This window comes from Macaca nemestrina, chromosome 3 (genome assembly GCF_043159975.1).
Source record: "Macaca nemestrina isolate mMacNem1 chromosome 3, mMacNem.hap1, whole genome shotgun sequence".
Taxonomy (NCBI): Eukaryota; Metazoa; Chordata; class Mammalia; order Primates; family Cercopithecidae; genus Macaca; species Macaca nemestrina.
The window spans coordinates 165,009,467-165,031,100 of record NC_092127.1 but is presented as its reverse complement, the minus strand read 5'-3'; the positions used below and the strand labels follow the sequence as shown (position 1 = coordinate 165,031,100).

Here is a 21,634-nt window from a genome sequence, read left to right as displayed (position 1 = left end):
TAGTATCATGGAGTTATTCTTCACCAGTCATTTCCTTTATAATTACCAATAACTTCACCTCCATCAAAATCTTAATTTCAAGAAATCCAAATTCTAACCAATACCGCCTAATCTTTCAGCTCTCCTTCTACTATTACCCCTAATCCAAAAAGCATATTTAATTGCATCAAGATTTCTAGTTTTGACTACCTGTCATTCCTTGTTTTTCATTTCTTGTATGTGTTTATTTTCATCTTTAGCTACTCTGATTACATGATTCTTTGTATTATCATACTTTTGTATATTCCCTCAAATCTTTGTCCTCCTTTCTCTCCCTCATGTTTGAGACACTGAGATGATTGAGACATTTGCTTTGGAGACAAAATTTGAGGAAGCCTGCAATAACTCATAAACAAGATAAATATTTTCATGCCATAATTAAAAAATTGCACCAAAATTAATTTTAAAAAGCCACCTTAAGTAAAGTATCAAATCATAAATACAGTCAGGATTATTATTTTCTTTTTAATAAAATAATAATTATTTTCTTTTTCTTTTTTTAATTATTATTTTTTCTTTTTATTTAATTATTATTTTTTTTTTTATCTCAGGCACCAGTGTGACTCAGCTAAGCACTACTACTGATCTGCCTACCCAAGTCCTAAATCTGCCATTATCTAAGAATTTGACTTAATTCTGTCCCAATTTCTTAAAAAGTCTTTGTTCTTTTTCTATGGAAAATTCTATTCAAAATGTCATCAAGCCAAACGTGGTGGTTCACGCCTGTAATCATAGCACTTTGGGAGGCCGAGGAAGGTGGATCACTCGAGCTCAGGAGTTTGAGACCAGCCTGGTCAACATGGTGAAACTCCATCTCTACTAAAAATGCAAAAATCATCTGGGCATGGTGCCACGTGCACGTAATCTCAGCTACTCAGGAGGCTGAGGCTGGAGAATTGCTTGAACTCAGGAGGTGAAGGTTGCAGTGAGCCAAGATAGTGCCATAGCACTACTGCACTCCAGACTGGGGGACAGAGATAAATTTTGTCTCCAAACAACAACAACAAAATGTCATCAAACTTGTAAAAGAAAATTGTATCTTTTGTATATTCTAAGTCTATTATTTATTTGAAGTCTATTATTTGAAGTCTGTTACATAATGGGAAACAGCTAGATGTTGGTTGATCTAGAATTGAATTAGATAAACACCTTGCCTGCTTTAGAAAAGTCCACCTAAATGGCCATACATATCTCAGAGACATATATTGTAGTGTTTTAGAGATAAATCATTCTAAATAATGTGTTGATCAATGGAAAAACTGCAGCTCAGAGAGTTTGAATGGCTTCTAATTGTGTACAATGTAGCATAATTTTAACCATATTTTAAATGATCAGTTATTACTCTGCAATTCTGCAATGTTTTGAAGGAAAAAAAAGACTGAAATAACAAGTTTTTTTTTTAATTTCTTGAGATTTTTTCTTTATTTCTTTATTTCAATACATATCTCAGAGATATATGCAGTGTTTTGAAGAAAAAAATAGGAATGGAATAATGAGGCTTATTTTTTTCTTTATTTCTTCAGTTTGAAAAGTTTTTTTTGTTGTTGTTTAAAAATGTTTCAGAGACAGAAGGAAAGCCCCTAAAAACGTGAACAAGTAATTTTCAAAGATAGATTTAACTCATATTAACCTTATGCTAGTTAGAAATAAGAATTTCCAGAGCAAAAATACTAATTGGGAGAAATCTGCCTTCATGTATTAATTTTTAGTATTCGTTTTGTAAAACTGAGATGATAGAGGTTCACAATGTCAAAGAAGCTTTATACAGACATCAGTTTTCTAATAAATGAGTAGGAAATGTTTCAGTTAATCTGATTCTCAAGCTATTTTGAAATCATCAGTAAATCTTAGAAAGCCTTTAAAAGAGGATTTATTTTCAACAACCCCTCAGGTTAAAATGGTTAACAGCTGAATTACCTGCTGTACCTTCGGTGACCTGAAAGTGGAAAGGAAAGAACACAAATGAATAATTTGTAGAAATGAACTTTATTCCCATTAAACACAGAAGGGAAAAAATGAAGAGAAAGCTGGTTACTGACCAGTAGAATTTTTGAATTGAAAATGGTGTTAAGTAAAATTAGGACAGTTTCCATGTGTCAAACACTTTGCTAAGTAATTTGCATTCATTATTTAATTGTAACTCTCACAGTGTGTAATACGTAGAGTCCTAATATCTTCATTTGGCTGATGAATGAGTCAGGGCACTCCAATCTTTCTTTTTCAAAAAAGGCTGCTAAAATTCATCAAGAATATTTCACTTTCTTAACATATCAGGTTAACACATTAGAACATCTGACTATCTTGATCTCTTATTTCTAATTCAATATTTCATTGCCTCAATTTAACTATATATGTGTGTGGAGATAAACAGATAGATGAGAGATAGTAATAAAATACTGAGAAATTGTAGGATTTTAGATACAGTTAACTATAACATATTATGTAAACATGCTTTGAATATATTCTGTATTAGAAATATTACCATTTAATTTTTATTTATAACTAGTTAGACTAATATGAATTTTTATTTTAAAATAAACGTATATTTTTAATTATCTTTTTATGTATGGCTATGCCACATATTATAAAAAGGCTTATAACTAAGTAATCACTTAGTTTGATTTCACATCTCTATTTCATAGATCTTTTAATATACTTCAGTGAAACATTACAATAAATACAGCTTTGTTTTAAAAGATAAGAAAGTGTCTTTTAAATATTATCCTCTATAATAAAGGAATTTTTGCAAGGGCAAAGGGTTAAAAACTGCTACTGGATAATATTTACATCTGTTTGTAAATTTTGCCTTAACCTTTCTACATGAATAAAGATGAATGTAAAACAAGATAATTTAAATTTTAGTTTCTGACCTCAGTAGTAATTTATGTTCAGTTCAGAAAATAAATTTAAAAACATATAAAGAGGATGAAAAAGTATACACAATTTATTCATTCGGTAATCGTTGCTGACACTTTTATTTTTTCTGTAATATTCAAGTGTATGTATATGAGTGTGTATGTTTAAGGATATGAGTGTTTTTAAGTGAATGCGTGTGTGTGTGTAAATATGCCGTGTAGATTTTACAACCTCAGTTCCACATACCAATATAAAATAAAAATCTTCTGTGTCAGTAAATTTTGCATAAACATGTAGTTAATAATGACCTCATCTAATAAAATAAAATTTGAGCAGGACTTTGCTGAGACTGAGAAATGTATTTACTGGTATCTTCCTAAGTATAAAAGAACAAATGGATAAAATTAATAGTGGCCATCATCTATTTTCATTAGTATTTTAAGTAACAAGATGTTTTCCTGGTTTCTTTTGTTTGAGCACTCGTGGTATAAAAAAGTAGCCCTTTATAAAATTGAATATAAAATAAGCCTGGAAAATGCATGACATTTATTTTCTGTCTTATACATTGTTACATTTTTTCAAACTATTCACAGTCAACATGTAGTATATTTGTAATTTTAAAACTTAACACAATATTTAGTAAGATTATATTATTTAGCAAAATTAAAGTAGTTTTGGTTTTTTAAATGGTAGTATTTTTTAGGGAAAAAAGTTAATTTAAAAATCAACAGCCGGGTGTGGTGGCTCACGCCTGTAATCCTAGCACTTTGGGGGGTCGAGGAGGGCAGATTGCCTCAGGTCATAAGTTCAAAATCAGCCTGGCCAACGTGGTGAAACCCTGTCTCTACTAAAAATACAAAAATTGCCGGGCCTGGTGGTGGGCGTCTGCAATCCTAACTACTCGGGAGGTTGAGGCAAGAGAATCGCTTGAATCTGGGAGGCAAGGGTTGCAGTGAGCCAAGATTGTGCCACTGAACTCCAGCCTGGGTGACACAGTGAGACTCCGTCTCAAATAAATAAATAAATAAATAAATAAATAAATAAATAAATAAAATGATTTGATACAGCTATAAAAGGTGGTTTCACCAAAAAGGGCTTAAAAACTGGATTTTGAAGGAAAAAAAAAATTGAAAGTAATTTCCCAGCTTCAGTTTGAGTGTGACATCAGTTACCACCAGCCAATATATTGTGTAGACACATTGAGGACATCTTAAAGAGGAGATATGCTGGAAATAAAATTTATGTCAAGACCTGCTAGAATTCCATTACAGAGTCAAAAAGAAGGAAATTATCTCTAGTTTTGAAGGTGTTATGCACTAGACTAGTGTTTCTCAAATTTTAATGTACTTATTAATCACCTGGTGATCCTACTAATAAGTAGATTCTGATTCATTAACTCTTGAGTGAAATGAGATATTTTGCACTTCTAAGAATACAAATAATGTGCATGTTGCTGGCCTGTGGACTACTCTGAATTGCAGGATTTTCATATATAATATGTTATAGTTAATTTGCAAGATTTTAGGATATAACATAGTCAGCCTCTGTTTATTGGCTATTAGTTGGTACCGTGACAAATTTTTAAAGGATAAATTTAAGGAAAAAAAATGGTTAAATAATTTGTTAAAAATTTCATAGCGATTGTTTTATTTTCCTATTGTTGCTGTAACAATTACCCCAAACTCAGTGTATTAAAAGAACATGAATCTATTATCTTAAAGTTCTAGAGGTCAGAAATCTGAAATGGACTAAAATCAAGATGTTGATGGGTTTGCATTCTTTCTAGAGACTCTAGGGGAAAACCCATTGCTTGTTCTTTTCCAGTTTTTAGATCCTACCCACCCTAATTTGTCATCTCATGGCTGTATTTCTCCTCCTCCAAAGTCAGCAAATTTGGGCTAAGCCCTTCCCAGTTTGTTATCTTTTTGATTCTGTGCTTCAGTCATTTGCTTCTCTGTCTTCGACATATTTCTACCTCCCTTTTCTATTGTTAATTCATTACAATCATATTGGGTCCAACTAGATAATCCAGGTTTGTCTCCCTATTTTAAGGACATCCGATTAGCAATTTTAATTCTGTTTTCAAACTTAATTCCCCTTCGACGTGTGTTATGGGTTGAACTGTGTTTCTCAAAAAGAATATTGAAGGCCTAACCCCTGTATTTGTTCATGTGACCTTATCTGGAAATGGGGTCTTTGCAGATGTAATCAAGTTAAAAGGGAGTCATTAGTGTAGGCTTTAAACCAATATGAGAAGTGACCTCAGAAGAAGAGAAATATTTGGACACAGAGAGACACACAGGAAAATCAGCATGCAATGGAAAAGACAGATATTGGAAAAATGCAGCTGTAACTCAAGGAATGCCAAGTATTGATGTCCTGTCTCAGACGGAACATGGCCTTGCTGATACCTTGGTTTTGAACTTTTATGCTCTGAAATTTCCAGTCTCATTCTCTGTGAGAGAATAAACTTCTATTTTTTTTTTTTTTTTTTTTTTTTGAGACGGAGTCTCACGCTGTTGCCCAGACTGGAGTGCAGTGGCGCGATCTCGGCTCACTGCAAGCTCCGCCTCCCGGTTTCCCGCCATTCTCCTGCCTCAGCCTCCTGAGTAGCTGGGACTACAGGCGCCCGCCACCGCGCCCGGCTAATTTTTTGTATTTTTAGTAGAGACGGGGTTTCACTGTGGTCTCGATCTCCTGACCTTGTGATCCGCCCGCCTCGGCCTCCCAAAGTGCTGGGATTACAGACTTGAGCCACCGCGCCCGGCCTAAACTTCTATTGTTTTAAACCATCTGGCTTGTGACACTTTGTTACCACAGACACAATAAATTAATATAACATATAGCATAACACATTTATAGGTTCTCAGGATTAAGTCAGTCATTTCTGCTGAGCCATCAATCTACTTACAGCAGATAGAAATGACTTTGTAGTTGACTTAAATATGATTGTGTTTTGTATAATATTTTCAGCATAATGCATAGACCAAAAAAGCAATCTTTATTTATTTATTTATTTAAATTAATTAATTTATTTATTTATTTTTGAGGAGTCATCTTGCTCTACCACCCAGGCTGGAGTGCAGTGGTTTGATCTTGGCTCGCTGCAACCTCCGCTTCTCAACTTCAAGCGATTCTCCTGCCTCAGTCTTCTGAGCAGCTGGGATTACAGGTACGTGCCACCACACCGGCTATTTTGTTGTATTTAATTATTTATTTATTTGCTATTTTATTTTATTTTATTTTATTTTATTTTATTTTATTTTATTTTATTTTTTTGAGATGGAGTCTCACTCTGTCGCCCAGGCTGGAATGCAGTGGCATGATCTAGGCTCACTTCAAATTCTGCCTCCGGGGTTCATGCCATTCTCCTGCCTCAGCCTCCTGAGTAGCTGGGACCACAGGTGTCCTCCACCACACCCAGCTAATTTTTTGTATTTTTAGTAGAGACGGGTTTTCATCGTGTTAGCCAGAATGGTCTCGATCTCCTGATCTCATGATCCACCTACCTCAGCCTCCCAAAGTGCTGGAATTACAGGCATGAGCCACCACGCCCCACCAATTTTTTGTATATCTAGTAGAGACTGGATTTCACTGTGTTAGCCAGGATGGTCTCAATCTCCTGACCTCATGATCCACCTGCCTCGGCATCCCAAAGTGTTGGGATTACAGGCATGAGCCACCATGCCTGGCCTAGTCACCTCTTTTGAACACTGTATGTAATAGTAGTTGGTATGGGGAAAAAAAGCCTTATGAATATCAAAATGGAATTGTCTTTAATGGACTGCTAACATCTTACCCAAGTAAGTTGCCTACAACTAATGCTTACATGAGAATTAAAACTAAAATAATATTTACAATTTGTGAAATATTAACTTGTGGGAATATTTCCACTCCTAATGTTTCTTTATTAAGAAGGCATCTCTAGTAGACAGAATTCTCTAGAGGAACAGGACTAATAGAATAGTTTATTAAGTATTAATTTACACAACCACAAGGTCCAATAATAGGCTGTCTGCAAAGCAAGCTTGAGGAGTAAAGAGAGCCAGTCCGAGCCTCAAAACTGAAGAACTTGGAGTCTGATGTTCGTTGGCAGGAAGCGTCCAGCACGAAAACTTTTAAAGATGTAGGCTGGGAGGCTAGGCCAGGCTCTCCTTTTCACATTTTTCTGCCTGCTTTATATTTGCTGGCAACTGATTAGTTGGTGCACATCCAATTAAGGGTAGGTCTGACTTTCCCAGCCCACTGATTCAAATGTTAACGTCCTGTGACAACACCTGCACAGACACATTCAAGGTCAATACTTCATATCCTTCAGTTCAATCAAGTTGACAGTATTAACCATCACAAGAGCACCTCTTGTTGACTTGAATCCATACTCATCTCCTGAGATCATACATAATCTTCAAATAAAGGCAATAATAAAGTCATAATTATGCCTGACATAACTATCCTTCGTACAACCAGAAATGCACCAATCCCCAACCCAAATAATATTACATAAAGTTAACAATACATAAATGCTGATATGAAGTTAATATATCTTATGTCACATGATAAAGAAAATAAAACAAAGATATTTTCTTAGTACAATTATATACTTTTACAAGCATGTTTTTAATAAAAGAAGGAGAAAATACTCATGACAGTTACCCATCTCCCTTTCTGCAGCTGGTCACGTGGTCATAGCTGGTATTGATGACCATCTTCTTTACTAGTAATTCTGTATTCCCTTTGCCTTCAGCAAGCATCTCAGTGGTTCATGGACTTTTTTCCTAGTGGAGTGACCCAAATCTTCATTTGTGAAGAGTCTGGGAAATTTGTAGTCCTTCCTGGATTGGGCTGTTGTAGTTTTCCATTAACCTTAATTACAAGGCATGCTAATACTAACAGCCTAATGGATCTTCTGTATTCTATGCATACTCTTCCTTATAGTGCGGGTCAATCACCCCAGCCAATACTGTACCTCCGTTCTTAGCCTGTTGACTTAAAGGTAGGAAGACCCCAAAGTGTCCAATCTTAACTTCCAGTTTAATTAGATCATTGTTATGTCTTCTGGTGGCAGCGTTCCTCCCTCTGGAACTAAGACCTCTAGGCCAGCAGAGCGTAATGTCACAGGAACAGGAAGCAAAAATTTTGCTAGTGAATTACTAAGGATGATGGTGAGCGATGCCACTTCCACTTCCACCCCTTGATTCCTGGACATGTGAATCCTGGCTATGCAAGAAACAGTACCATATGTTGGATGCTGATTCAGAGCATACACGGCCTTCTGGAGAACTTTTCCCCAGCCCTTTAAAGTACTGTCGCCTAGTTGGCATTGTAATTGTGGCTTTACAAGGTAATTCCACCATTCTATCAATTCAGCGGCTTCAGGATGATGGGGAATATGGTAAGACCAGTGAATTCCATGAGCATGACGCCACTGCCACACTTCGTTAGTGGTAAAGTGAGTGCCTTCATCAGAGGCAATGCTGTGTGGAATACCACGATGGTTGATAAGTCATTCTGTGAGTCCACGGATGGTAGTATTGGCAGTTGCGTTGCATACAGGATAAGCAAACCCATATCTGGAGTAAGTGTCTATTCCAGTGAGGACAAACTTCTGCCCTTTCCATGATGGAAGAGGTTCAGTATAATCAACCTTCCATCAGGTAGGTGGCTGATTACCCTGAGGAATGGTGCCATATTGAGGGCTCAGTGTTTGTCTCTGCTGATGGCAAATTGGGCACTTAGCAGTGACCAAAGCCATATTAGCCTTGGTGAGTGGAAGTCCATGTTGCTGAGGCCATGCATAACCTCCATCCCTGACACCATGGCCACTTTGTTCACTGGACCATTGGGTGATGACAAGGGTGACAGGAAAATGAGTGGTGTCCACAGAACAGGTCGTGCTATACAGTTGATTGTTAAAATCCTCCTCTGCTGAGGTCACCTGTTGGTGAGCACTCATATGGGATACAAATATCTTCACAGTTTTTGACCACTCAGAGAGGTCCATCTACCTACCTCTTCCCCAAATTTCTTTGATACCGATTTTCCAATCATGCTACTTCCAAGTCCCTGACCATCCAGCCAAACCATTGGCTACAGCTCATGAGTCAGTATATAATTGCATATCTACCCATTTCTCCATCCATGCAAAGTGCACAACCAGCTGCACTGTTTGAAGTTCTGCCCAATGGGAAGATTTCCCTTCACGGCTGTCCTTCCGTGATGGAAGGGGCTGTAGTGCTGCAGCTGTCCACTTTTGGGTGGTGCCTACATATCATGCAGAATCATCTGTAAACCAGGCCCTAGTCTTCTTTTCCTCTGTCAAGTGATCATAGGGCACTCCCCACGAGGCCATCAGTGCAGGCTGGGGGAGAGAAGGCAGGGTGGTAGGAGTGGAAACCATAAGCATTTGAGCCACTTCCTCAAGTAACTTACTTGTGCCTTCAGGACCTGCTCAAGCCTGATCACGTATACACCATTTCCATTTGATAATGGAACGCTGTTGTGCACAACCCAGTTTATGGCTAGATGTGTCAGAAAGCACCCAGTTCCTGATAGGCAGTTCAGGTTGCATGGTAACTTGTTGACCCACAGTCAAACGTTCAGTTTCCACCAAATCCCAATAGCAAGCCAAGAGTGGTCTCTCAAAAGGAGAGTGGTTATCTGCAGGAGACGGCAGGGCCTTGCTCCAAAATCCTAGAGACCTCTCCTGTGATTCACCTATGGGGGCCTGCTGAATGCTTCAGCCAGCATCCATGTCTGCCACTGACACCTCAAACACCATTAGATCTTCTAGGTCATATGGTCCAAGTGGTAGAGCAGCTTGCACAGCAGTCTAGACCTGTTGCAGAGCCTTCCCTGGTTCTGGACCCCACTCAAAACTGGTAGCCTTTTGGATCATTTGGTAAATGGGCCAGAGTAGCACCGGGTCTCTAATGGTGCAACATTTTTTTTTTTTTTTCTCATTATGTCCCTTCATTATGTGACAGAAAGATGAACTTATAAAACCCAGTAAATATCTGTAGCTCTTTTTCTCTCTCTTTCTATCTTGCTATAGGCTTAACATGCTGTGTTAGTTGTTCTCAACCATATAGTTAGCTTAGCAGTAAAGTCATCACATAAAAAGCATGCAGTGCCCCATTACTGACAGGGAGTGTATAATGGAATGAATGTTTCCTCTCAAAATTCATATGTTGAGGCCCTAGATTTCAATATGCTCATATTTAGAGGTGAGGCCTTTGGGAAGTAATTAAGTTTAAATTATGCAGTGGGTGGGAAGGGGATGGTGATAGTGGGTTTACTGCTCTTATAAGTAGAGGAAGAGATAATTTTCTCTTTTTCTCTCTCTTTTCCCATGAACACTTACCAAGAAAAGCCCACATGAACACATATGAGAAGGTGGCTGTCTGCAAGGTAGTGAGTGGGTCCTCACCAGACAGCAAATCTGCCAGCCCTTTGATCTTGAACTTCCCAGCCTCTAGAACTGTGAAAAGTAAAATTCTGTTGCTTAAGCCACTCTGCCTCTAGTATTTTGTTATAGGTGCCAGAGCAGCCTAAGACAAACTGGATTAATCAATTTGAAGTTTCTGCTTTCTTTCAAAACAGAAAGAAATTCTTTCCAATATTGTAATAAAGACATATAATTTATAGCTAACTGACTTATTTTTCTTATTATTCAATTGGTTCAACACTCAAGAGATGGAAAGTATTAATTATCGGACCTCTTTATTTCCTAGCTACATTTGCTAAAGGTTTTGGTCAATGATTCCCTTTCTTCATGATTTTATTTTCTGCCATGTTCCTGCCTGAACGTGATGCCCAAGTATTAATGTAGTAATAAAAACAGTTTTTCATCACAACCCACTGGGCAGAAGTTAGTAACTTTCAATGACATTGCTAGTAGATCTTAACATCTACTTGCTAAAATGTCACTATTGATAGTACAGAAATAAAAAGGTAATGGTTGATTTCTTATTATACATATTATTTATATCCTAGTGCTGAAAGAGCTTAAAAACATTAATGAGACTGTTACTTTGACTTCCACATTACTTTATGCTGAATTAAACATTTAAAAATGATATGAAGACTTGTGTGCATGTTGTCATTAGAGTCCATTTACACAGTAGGAAAAAGACTTCACTCTTTCTTGACCTCAATTACAGTGACTTATATTTTTACTTAACTGAGAAAATCTCTCCCATGGCCACACCTTGAACTTTATCACCATAAAGATAGGCTTCATGTTACAAAATAGAAATACATCTTCTTCTTCAAAACGAAACTACTGTATCTTCCCCCTTCCTCATATGCTCACTCCCACTTTACTTGATATTTGTTTGTTTGTTTGCCTAATGAATACCTCTAATCCAGTCATTCTTAAGCTCTGGTGTGTATATGAATCATCTGATCATTTTGTTAAAAAAAATATGATTTAACTCTTCTCTGAGGGATCTTCTATCAGGTGGTATGTTTTGCCACACAAAGCTTTTTAAAATATCCCGTAGGGAGCAAGAGGGAAAAATAGAAACGTTCACTGATTACTCCTCAACCTCCCATAAAGAAACCAAGTCAACAACTATCTACACAGAAAACAACACTTCATAAGAATAAAAAAATTGGGTGAGTAACTCATAGTACCTGGTTTTAACTTTATATTGCTGAAAAAGGCACTGAAGAGATAGGAAAAACAGCCCTGAATTGCCTATGCCATCCCTCCCCGACCACTGGCCTTGAGGGAAGGAACATTGGTGGTAGTCAGGTAGTACTCCTCATTTTCAGAGGTGGTGATGGCTGTGGAGTGAGGCTCTTCGGCCTTTGGAAAATGGTAAGAAGAGTGAGTAGGACTGCATTGTGTGGTTTAAGTGCCAGCTCAGCAATAATACAATAGAATATTAGGTAGACTTCTAAGATTTTTGATTCTGGTCCTTGACTCTCAGATGGCACTTCTGGACTCATCCAGGACCTGGGGGACCTCACCGCCCTAAAGGGAAGGACAAAGGCCTGGCTGTCGTTGACAGCTGTTGATTATAGAGCCCCAGGTCATTGCATGAACATAAGCAGTAGTCAGGGAGTGATTACAGCAGGTCTTGGGCAAGAACCAATGCTGTGCTGACTTCAGGTCTGACCCAGAACCAGCGCAACCACAGTGGTGGTAACCACAGGGGTGCTTGTGTTACTCCACCCTTTACTTTAGGTACTTATCATTACTGGGCTTTAGAGCACCCCCCAATGCAGAAACAGTTTAGATCACAGTACCCAAGTCCTTTCAAATATCTGGAAAGCATTCCCAAGAAGAATGGCTACAATAAATACCTAAATCTTTAATGTCCAGATATCGAATAACATCTACTAGCATCAATACTATACAGCAAAACATGACTTCACTAAATGAACTAAATAAGACACTAGACACCAACCCTGAAGAAAGAGAGATATGTGACCTTTCAGATAGAGAATTAAAAAAAACCTATGTTGAGGAAACAAAAAGAAATCCAAGATGACAGAGAAGGAATTCAGAACCCTATCAGATAAATTTAACAAAGAGCATGAAATAATTAAAAATAATGAAACAAAAATTCTGGAGCTAAAAAATGCAATTGTCATATTGAAGAATGCATTAGAATCCTTTAGTAGCAGAATGTATCAAGCAGAAATAAGAATTGATAAGCTTGAAAACAGCCTACTTTGAAAATAAAAACAGGAGAAAAAAAGAAAAAAAGAACTAAAAAAAAAAAAAAGCATGTCTATAATATCTAGAAAATAGTCTCAAAAGGACAAATCTAAGACCTATTGGCCTTAAAAAGAAGGTAGAGAAAGAGATAAAGTTAGAAAGTTTATTCAAAGGGACAATGACATAGAACTTCAAAAATCTAAAGAAGGATGCCAATATCCAAGTACAAGAAGGTTATAAAATACCTAGCAGATTTAACCCAAAGAAGATTACCTCAAGGCATTTAATAATCAAACTTCCAAAGGTCAAGGATAAAGCAAGGATCCTAAAATAAATATGTAACTGTTGTATATAAACCAGTTGCATCCTAGGTAAAAAAATAAAATGATGAACCAATAAAAAATAATAACTACAACAATGTTTCAAGACCATTGTCAGTACAATAAAATATAAACAGAAAGAACAAAAAGTTAAATGGTGGGAAACAAAGTTAAGGCAAGTTTTTATTACTTTGTTTGTTTGTTTGTTTATGCAAACAGTGTTAAGTTGTTATTAGTTTAAAATAATGGGTTATAAGATAGTACTTGCGAGCTCCATGACAACCTCAAACCAAAAAAAAACCATACAATGGGTATACAAAAAATAAAAGCCAATAAATTAAACCATATCACCAGAGACAATCATCTTCACTAGAGGAAGCCAAGAATAGAATGAAAAAGAAAGAACAATCAAATAACAAAATGGCAGGAGTCAGTCCTTACTTATCAATAACACTAAATGTAAATGGACTAAACTATTCAAGCAAAAGATATAGACTGGCTGAATGAATGAAAACACAAGATCCATTAATCTGTGGCCTACAAGAAACCCACTTCACATATAAAGACATATATAGACTGAAAGTAATGGGATATAAAAATTCATATAAATGGAAACTGAAAAGAGCAGGAGTCACTATACTTATATCAGAAAAAATAGATTTCAAAACAAAACCTACGGTCACTGTATAATGATGAAGGGATCAGTACAACAAGACAATATAACAATTTTTAATATATATGCACCCAACAGTGGAGAATGCAGATATGTAAAGCAAATTATTAAACTAAAGAGATAGATAGGCTCCAGTACAATAATAACTGGAGACTTCAACACCCCACTTTCAGCATTGGTCAGATTATTCAGGCAGAAAATCATCAAAGAAACATCACATTTAAACAGAACTATAAACTAAATGTATCTAATAGACATTTATAGAACATTTCACCCAGAATCTGCAGAATAGACATTCTTTTCCTCAGCACATGAATCATTCTCAAGGACAGACCATAATTTAGGTAACAAGGCAAGTCTTAAAACATTCAAAAAACTTGAAACAGTATCAAGCATGTCTCTGCTCACAATAGAATAAAACTAGAAATTAATAACAAGAGAATTGTTGAAAACTATGTATCTAGCTGGAATTTAAATAATGTTTTCCTGAAAGATCAGTGGGTCAATAAATAAGAGGAAAATTGCAAAATTTATTGAAGCAAATAATAATGAAAACACAACATAACAAAACCTATGGGAGACAGCAAAAGCAAAAGTCAGAGGGAAGTTTATAGCTAAAACTGCCTACATAAAACATGAGGAAAAACTTCAAATAAACAACCTAACAATAAATGTTAAAGTACTAGAAAAGCAAGAGGAAACCAAACCCCAAATTAATAGAAAAAAAGAAATAATACATATCAGAGCAGAAATAAGTGAAATTGAAATAAAAAATACAAAAGATCAATGAAACAAAAGTTTGGTTTTTAGAAAAGTTAAACACACCTGACAAAGCTTTAGCCAGACTAATTGAAAAAAAGAAAGACAAGCCACATAAATAAAATCAGAAATGAAAAAAGGGACATTACAACTAATATGGCAGAAATATAAAAAATCATGAATGGTTACTATGAGCAACTATATGCAAATAAACTGGAAAATCTTGAAGAAATGGACAAATTCCTACATATGTGCAACCTACCAGTGAGAAATTCAAAACCTGAACAGATCAATTACAAATAATGAGATAAAAGTCATAATAAAAAGTTTCCTAGTAAAAAAAGCCCAGAATCTGAAGGCTTCACTGCTGAATTTTACCTAACATTTAAAGAACTAATATCAATCAGACTCAAAGTAGTCTGAAAAATAGAGGAAGAGGGAATATTTTCAAATTCATTCTACGAAGCCAGTGTTACCCTGATACCAAAAGCAAATGCTCATCAAAAAAAGAAAACTACTGGCAAATATATCTGATAAATACTGATGCAAAAATCCTCAGCAAAATACTAACAAACTGAATCCAACAATACGTTAGAAAAATCATTCATCATGACCAAGTGGAATTCACCCCTGGGATGCAAGAATGGTTCCACGTACACAAATTAATCAACATGATATATCATGTCAAGAAAATGAAGGATCAAAACTATATAATCATTTCAATTTATGTTAAAAGAAAGTATTTGACAAAAATCAACATTCCTTCATGATAAAAACCTTCAAAAAATTGGGGATATATCTTATCCCCAGGACCATACCTTAACATAATAAAGGCCATATATAACAAACCCACAGCTAGTATCATACTAAATGGAGAAAATTTAAAACTCTTTCCTCTAAGATCTGGAACATGAAAAGGATGTTCACTGTCACCACTGTTATTCAACATAATACTGGGAGTCCTAGCTAGGGCAATCAGACAAAAGAAAGATATAAAAGCCATCCAAATTGGAAAGGAAGAAGTCAAATTATCATTGATTTCAGGCGATATGATCTTATTTTGGGAAAAAAACTAAAGACTTCACAAGAAAACTATTAAAACTAATAGACAAATTCAACAAACTTCCAGGATACAAAATCAGCATAATAAAACTAGTAGCATTTCTGTATGTCAACAATGAAGAATGAGAAAAAGAAATTTAAAAAGTAATACCATTTACAATAGCCACACATAAAATTTAATACCTAGGAATTAACCACAGAAGTGAAAGATCTCTATAATGAAAACTATAAAACACGGATGAAGGAAATTGAAGAGAACAACAAAAAGTGAAAAAAATGTATATATTCTATGTTTTTGGATTGGAAAAATTATTATTGCTAAAATTTCCATACTACCCAAAGCAATATACAGGTCCAATGCAATCCCTATAAAAATATCAATGACACTCTTCATGGAAATAGAAAAAACAATCTTAAAATTTACATGGAACAACAAAGGACCCCAAATCACCAAAGCAATATTGAGCAAAAAGAACAAAGCTTGAGGTATCACACTATCAGACTTCAAATTATACTACAGAGCTATAGTAACCAAAACATCATGATACTGGAGTAAAAACAGATACATAGACCAGTGGAACAGAATAGAAAACCCAGAAACAAATTCACACACTTAAAGTGGACTCATGATCAACAAAGATACCAATAGTATACAATAGGGCAAAATATAGTTTCTTCAATAAATGGTGCTGGGAAAACTGGATATCTATATGCAGAAGAATGAAACTAGAACTCTATCTTTTATCATATACAAAAATCAAATCAAAAGTGATTAAAGGCTTAAATATGAGAACTCAAACCATGAAAATACCACAAGAAAACTTTGGGGAAAATCTCCAGGACGTTGGTCTGGGAAAAGATTTCTTGAGCAGTACCCCACAAACACAGGAAATCAAAGAAAAAATATAAATGGGATCATATCAAGTTAAAAAGCTTCTGTAAAGCAAAGAATGCAATCAACAAAGTGAAGAGATAATGCACAGAATGGGATAAAATATTTGCAAATGACCCATTTGACAAGAGATTACTAACCAGAATATATAAAAAGCTCAAACAACTCTATAGAAAAAAATAACTAATAATCCAATCAAAATGGCAAACAGGTATTTGAAAAGGTGTCCAACATCATTGATCATCAGAGAAATGCAGATCAAAACTACAACGAGATATCATATCCCAGTTAAAATTGCTTATATCTAAAAGATAGGCAATAAAAAATGCTGACAAGGATGTGGAGTAAAGGGAACCATTGTACACTTTTGGTGGGAATGTAAATTAGTACAACCACTGTGGAGAAAAATTGGGACATTACTCAAAAACTAAAAATAGAGCTATCATATGATCCTGCAATCTCACTGCTGAATATATGACCAAAAGAAATTAAATTAGTATATTGAAGAGATATCTTCACTCCTATGTTTGTTGCATCTCTGATTACAATAGCTAAGATTTGGAAAAAATCTAAGTTTCCAGAAATAGATGCATGGATTAAGAAAATGTGGTACTTATGCACAATGGAGTACTATTCACGATGGAGTACTATTCAGCAATAAAAACAATAATGAGTTCTAGTCATTTGCAGTAAAATGAATAGAACTGAAGGTCTTTCAAGTGAACTGAAGTGAAATAAGCCAGGAACAGAAAGGCAAATATTGCATGTTCTCACTTATTTGTGGGATCTAAAAATCAAAACAATTGAACTTGTGAGCATAGAGAGTAGAACGATCATTATCAGAGACTGAGAAAAGTAGTGGAGTACTGGGGGGAAGGTGGAGATTGTTAATGGATACAAAATATAGAATGAATAAGATCTACTATTTGATAACACAATAGTGTGACTATAGTCAATAATAACTGTACATTCTAAAATAATTTAAAGAGTTTAATTGGATTGTTTGCAACTCAATGTATAAATGCCTGAGGGGATGGATACCCCATTCTTCTTGATGTGCTTATTTCACATTGCATGCCTGTTTGAAAACATCTCATGTGCCCCATAAATATATAAACTTACTACGTACCACCAACAATTACAAATAAAAATAAATTTCAAATAAATTTCAAATAGATTCTATAAAACATCTGAATATGAACATTCTAAGGAATGAAGTGGTACCTTTCCATTCCAAAATACAAAATTAACTCAAAATCATAGACTTACAAATGTAAGACCTAAAACTATGAAATTAAAAATAATTAGGAGCAAATACTTCGTGTGTTCTTGGATATAACACCAAAAGAAGAATAAACAAATTTTAAAAACTACATACATTGAACTTCATCAAATTAAAAAACTTTTGTGCTGCAAATGATACCATCAATAAAGTGAAAAGGTAATCCATAGGCTAGAATATATTTGCAAATCATATATCTGCTAAGAAATTGTATCTAGAATATGTAAATAATTCTTACAACTCAAAAATAAAAAGATAAACACACCAATTTAAAAATTGGAAAAGTTTCTAAAGAGATGTTTCTCTAAAGAAAATATACAAACAGCGAAGAAACATACATCAATAACATGAGATGTTCAACCTTATTAGTCAATGGAGAAATGAAAACCAAAACCACGACGAGTTACCACTTTACACCACTAGGCTGTCTATAATAAAAAAGACTGGTAATAATACATGTTGGTTAAAATGTAGATAAATTGGAACCTCCATTAGTACTTTTCTGTTGTGACTACTTTGGAAGCTCCTCAAAATGTTAAACATAAGAGTTACCACATAACCCAGGAATTTCTTTCCTAGATATACCCAGGATAAACAGAAACACATCCATGCAAAAACTTGTACATGAATATTTATGGCAGTCTTATTTATAATCACTAAGAGGTTGAAACAACCTAAATGCCCACAACTGACAAGTGGATCAATGAAATGTGAGATATCAATTAAAAAAGGATAACATTCAGCAATAAAAAGGAATAAAATACTAACACACATCGCACAACATGGAAAACACAAATGAAAACATTCTAAGGAAGAGATACAAGTATGTTAATTATGTCTTAATAATGTTGCTTTAAAAAAGAAGAAAAGCACCCTCAATAAACAAGACGCAGATGTATATGAACAACACTTTGAGTAACTTTGCTCAAGTTGCTTGATTCGTCTATTTTCTTCTTGGTCTTCAATACATTTTCCTGAGCTTGGAAGAGATGCATTACTCCACCACTTCTTTGTCTCTTCCCAGTGGAGTTCTTTTAACACAAACAAACAAAAAAGCCCTCAGTCACTCAGTAGTGACCAGTTTCCCAATTCTCAGGATTTGTTTCCATTTCTTGATTCCACAGTATTACTGGCAAAAAAAAAAAAAAAAAAAAAAAAAAAACCTACCTCACTACAGACTGCCAATATTTAAAAAAAAAAAAAAAAAAAAAAAAAAAAAGCCTTTGAACTTTTGTAAATATCAAACCACTTAACGGGTTTTATTTAAATCTTTTCTTTAAATATCTCAGTATTATATTTTATCAATTATTGCAAAATTCTAATAATTCCTCAAGTTCCAATCTTCATCACAGTCAGCAAAATGCATTATTTCCTTCTTAATATGATAATTACAGTGATATTAGGCATTTATTTCCCATCTCCAGCTTCATCCCATACCTACAAACCTAAATTAAAGCATAGTTATAACTTTTTTTTTTGTTCAGTAGACACAGAACCTCTGGTTTTGACTTAACCCTTACACTACTCTCTTTCATACTTTTTTTTTTTTTTTTGAGACGGAGTCTCGCTCTATTGCCCAAACTGGAGTAAAAAGTGGCGTGATCTTGATCTCGGCTCACTACAAGCTCCACCTCCCAGGTTCACACCATTCTCCTGCCTCAGCCTCCCGAGTAGCTGGGACTACAGGCACCCACCACCACGCCCGGCTACTTTTTTGCATTTTTAGTAGAAACGGGGTTTCACCGTGTTAGCCAGGATGGTCTCGATCTCCTGACCTTGTGATCCACCTGCCTCCACCTCCCAAAGTGCTGGGATTACAGGCGTGAGCCACCGCACCCGGCTTCATACCCTTTTATAAAATAACTTTGTCAACCTCATTCTCTTAGCCTGTTATCATATACATTTTACCAATATTAGCCTACAAAGGTTCTTATGTTCTTTATCTACTGGCCACAATAAGCAAAGAAAAAAAAAATTTTTAAACTCACTTTTAAAATGTCCCTTCAACCTCACATTAGCAATAATTACATTTGATGCTAATTATTGAAATACCAGTCTTCAGTAGCTTATACACAGAGATCAAGTGCATTTTCTCCCATAACCAGGAGTCTCGATAAAATCATTATAAAATTAACATGTGTTTCATTTATTCTATCATCTGGACAGTTTTTAAAGAGTTTTTTTTTTTTATTCTAATGTCCCTATTATGTTGGCTTTTGCCATCAATATTTGTTGCCTCATCATTACAAGACGGGTCACATACAACCATTTCTACTTTTGCATGCCGGGGATGAAAAGGAATAAAGTGATGAAGGCTGTGTTTAAAAAGCCAAATTTTTTTTCCAGGTTTCTCAAAAAGACATCTGCCTACATATTAAAAGTTAACAGATATTTTTCTATGGCCATCTCCAGATGAAAGATTCTGGGAAGGATAGATATTTTAGCTGGAAACATTGCTGATATATTAGTTTCTATTGCTATATAACTGACTATCATAAACTTAATGGCCAAAACAATATCCATTTATTAGCTCATATCTATTTAGGTCAGAATTCTGGGGGAGCTCAACATGTTTATCTGTTTAGGGTATCACAAGACCAGAATCAGTGTACTGGCCAGGTGGAAATCATATCTCAAGGTTCTGTGGAATAACTGCTTCCAAGCTCATTTTGCTAGCTGCCAAAATCCAGTTCTTTGTCATTATAGGTCTAGTTCCCCATTTCTTCACTAGCTGACGTCTGGTAATGTATCTCAGCCCCTTCAGAAAACCCACATTTCTTCTCGCAAGTGCTCCTCCATCTTTAAATCAGCAATGAAATGTCAAATCTTTCTCACACTTTGAATCTTTCTGACTTCTGCTTCTACTACTGGAGAAAACTCATTGCTTTTAAAGGGTTTATGTGATTACATTAGGCCTACCTAGACGATCTTTCTACCTTAAGGTTGACAATGCCGTATAACACAATCACAGTCACGGGAGAGATCGCTCATCACATTCACAGATTTCACGCATGCTCAAAGAAGAGGGAATTACAGAAGTGTAAAGATATGAGGTCCTTCTTAGAACTTTGTCAACCACAGCTTTCTTGATAAACATCAAAGTTTTGTTATAAAACAGAAGGTGAAAATGGTTACTAGATAAGTAACAAAAAATGCCTGCTATAATCTCCAGATCTGTGTTTAAGTCACTCCTTTCCTATTCAATCACTTAAAAACACCATCTATACTTGCTGACTTCGTTTCTCAAGTAATTTTTTATAATTACCTCCTTGACCCGCCCCAATCTGCCTTCTATCCCATTATACCAATTAATATTCCGTGGAAGGAGTTACTAAAGATCGCCAGGTAGAAAATCCAGGAAGTGGTTTCCAGTCTTTATTTGTTGTTTATTTCTTTAAAAGGTTAGCACTAATAAACGTTTTTCTTGGTGAAATGGTAATCCCTAAATTGATACATTTTTGACTTCATGGTTTATTCCTACCCGAACAGTTTTCTATATTTCTGGGCCAGTTATATAGCATATAATCATGTGGTGACCTAAGAGTGATTACTGTAGAAGCTTAGAATGGTTGATTTATGCACATCGTTTCTCATTCTTCCCGAGAGAGGCAGCAGGAGTGGGAAAGAATGGGGGTTTGCTTCTACCTAGAGCAGAGGATATGGTATCTTGGGTTAAAGGGCCAAAAGTTTTTGTGCTTCTGGCCATGTTTATGTATAGAATGAAGTATCCCACTCAGTTCTATGTCATGACTCTCCTCCATTTATACAGCAAGAAGTGAGCAGTTCTATTGATCCCATACATGCCTAGACTAACTGTGCAGATTCAACAGAAAGATAGACTAGGAAAAGTCAATTACAAAGTGAGCATATAACCAGGAATTATGAGATAATGGATGAAAGTCAGCATCATAAAAGAGGAAAAATTGAAAAGTTGCAGGAAATAGAGTTAATAGATAAACTGAACAGTTACTAAACTGAAAGTGATCATGGAGAAATAACATAATAAATAAAATAAGTATATAATAGACACAGTAAAGCAGCAAATTATGAACTAGAAGACAAAGATGAGGAATATTCTAAGAGC

The 21,634-nt window shown here is 35.3% G+C and overlaps 1 long non-coding RNA gene across 1 annotated transcript in view; it reads left to right on the top strand.

The window, feature by feature from the left end:
• LOC105487782 (uncharacterized) overlaps nt 1–21,634 on the top strand; it is a 122,264-nt gene that overhangs the window by 60,921 nt on the left and 39,709 nt on the right. The window contains exon 4 of the long non-coding RNA XR_011621387.1: nt 5,949–6,067. This is a non-coding gene — a long non-coding RNA (uncharacterized lncRNA). The remainder of the gene's footprint in view (nt 1–5,948; nt 6,068–21,634) is intronic.